At 34.9% G+C, this 2,502-nt stretch overlaps 1 long non-coding RNA gene across 1 annotated transcript; it reads right to left on the reverse strand.

The window, feature by feature from the left end:
• Positions 1-1,310: 1,310 nt before the first annotated feature.
• On the reverse strand, positions 1,311-2,144 carry LOC112091208. The gene is made up of 3 exons (XR_002902034.1): positions 1,926-2,144; positions 1,480-1,520; positions 1,311-1,386 (listed from the first exon to the last, which is right to left on the reverse strand). It is a non-coding gene; the product is annotated as an uncharacterized LOC112091208 (long non-coding RNA).
• Between the last annotated feature and the right edge of the window lie 358 nt (positions 2,145-2,502).

Genomic DNA, 2,502 nt, shown 5'->3' on the forward strand with positions numbered 1-2,502 from the left:
AAATCATTCAAAAATTTCTGAATTATTGAAATGCCTATAGTCTAAGTTGCAACTACGAATAATATACATAGTGTCAATGCTATTAAAGCTCCATATAGATTAATGATGTTTCGAAGAGGACTCTGATTTCTCTTTTAATGAGAAACATAAATGTTTATGAAAAATAATAAAGCGAAAAACTATAATTAAAAGGATAATCACGTGTCTTCAGTGGATAAAATTTTGAGATTCTATTCTTCCTTTGATTCCTTTGAGTTGGGTTTTTTCCTGTAATTGTTGAGTTACATGAATATTTCAACTCGCATCACAGTGTCAGTGTGTGTGTGTGTGTGTGTGTGTGTGTGTGTGTGTGTGTGTGTGTGTGTGTGTGTGTGTGTGTGTGTGTGTTTTTAAGCATCCTCCAAACCTACTTAACAAGTTCAAGTTCCTAATGCAAGACCCCTATGTCTAAGCATCCTCCAAACCCACTTAACGAGTTCAAGTTCCTAATACAAGACCCCTACTAAAAGCTCTACAATCTTTGGGAATCATGAAACTCAAAGTTGTTTCTCAGTTAGATGGTCCTAAGGAATTAAACCCCGTACCATGTAAGAGAAAAGTAGAAAGCAAAAGCCACATTCCTGGCACTCAACTAACCCTTTGGGGTCTTAAAATCTCAAGTAATTTATATTATGGCATAATAATAAAAGAAAAAAAGGAATGAGAAGGTGTGATTTAACACTTTGCCTAATGAGTCATAGATGGACTATGGAAACAAATGAGAACCTCTAAGGCCCCGTTCATTTCACCAATTCGAGTTTTCAATTCCAGTTTTGCTAGAGTTAAAAGCTCTCACAAAAAGTCACATCTAACTTTTTCTGCTACAGTGAAAAACTCTCACATAAAATCACATCTCAACTCGAATTTGCGAACTGAACGAGGCCTAAAGTATCAACTTTGCTCCAACAAAAGTAATACACTTTAGATGGTGAGTATTGCCATATAACAAAATTTATTTATCAAGTACTTTGCTTACTGATTTCTACTCATAGGACTTCAACAATGTTCCATTGTCTGATTATGTTAAATTTCAATGTTTTCCTTTCAGCTCTCGTTTCCCTTATTGTAATCTTTCTGTATGTGAGGACAACTTGTACTCTTCTAGTAAACATTTACATTTTCGCACTCAATGAAACACTACATGACAACAGTTTCGGGACAAACTTATACTAAAAAATGCAATAAATCCACATGCATTTCAGTCAGTGAAGAGAAGAAACAACCAAAAAAGCATCCCTCTACAGCAATTAGCAAAGTAATCACAACATTACCAACACAGTTGACTTTCGGACTAAAGGGCTCAGTAGCAACTTCTTCCTTGTAGCTCTTAAATCCCTCAATTTTGACCTAAACAAAAACAGTAGATATAAAGAAATGGTTCAAAAAGGGACAAATAGCCAAGGTAAAGACGGCAACCTTCGAACCACAACAGGAACTCACCTGTTTTATATACATGTTGAAATTTCCAGGCTATCCAACCTCTGTGAGACAAGAGAAAAGCAAAACAAAGAAACAAAAATCAATATAATAAATACAGTGACTGTTATAATAATCGAATATCTGAATTGTGACTGTCTTACTGAGACATGGAAGAGCTTGTGCCTAAGGAATTAAATTAGTGCAAGAATAGTAAGATTCTCAGAGTTACTCAGCAACCAAACAACAAAAAATTGATTTCACAAGACGCAATGAGAACAAAAACTAGAGAAATCGAGAATCACAGTAAAATCGGTGAAATATAACCAAAAACCCTAGCTAGTAGCACGGTACTGAAAACGCAATCCCGTTCGCCAAAATCAGTGGCTCGGATTCGGTCCTAGGGTTTCAACCACTGCAAAGTTCTATTTCGAGAAAATCATGGCGGATTCGGGCGAGAAAAACCTTACCAATTAGAGTCGCCGATGGAGTTCCCAGACTGTGCAGTTTTAGAGGCAGAAAGTTTTAGAGAGAGAGAGAGAGAGAGAGAGAAGGAAAATTGAGGGGAGCAGAAGAGAAATGGAAGAAAAGGGGTGAGGGTGCGCAGGTTAAGCAGCGTACGCACCGGCAGTGAACTTTGGCGCGGAGATGCTTTCCTTCTCCAAAGTCAGAGCTGAAGAAGATCGACCAGGAAGAAAAGCGAATGATAAATGGCGGCAAAATAAGGTGAAAATCCCATTTTTAGGATTTTTTTTTTCTTTTCTCGCTTAATTTTGCCACGTTAATTATTGACTGAGAATAAAAATAAAAATAGATACTCTGTTTATTTTTATTTTTTGCGTTTTTTGAAAAAAAAAATGAAAGTAGAAAAGAAAAAGCGCTTGACACAATTAAAGTTAAAAAACATAAATAAAAATAATTTTTTTATTTAATGTAAAATATGAGAGAAATAAAAAAAAATTTAGTCGTTTTTAATTTTTTGTTTTTATTTTCTCCTCTCTCGAATAGAGAGATATTAATAAATTTTTTTATACTTAAAATAATTTC

Source organism: Morus notabilis, unplaced genomic scaffold, assembly GCF_000414095.1.
Source record: "Morus notabilis unplaced genomic scaffold, ASM41409v2 Scaffold2091, whole genome shotgun sequence".
Taxonomy (NCBI): Eukaryota; Viridiplantae; Streptophyta; class Magnoliopsida; order Rosales; family Moraceae; genus Morus; species Morus notabilis.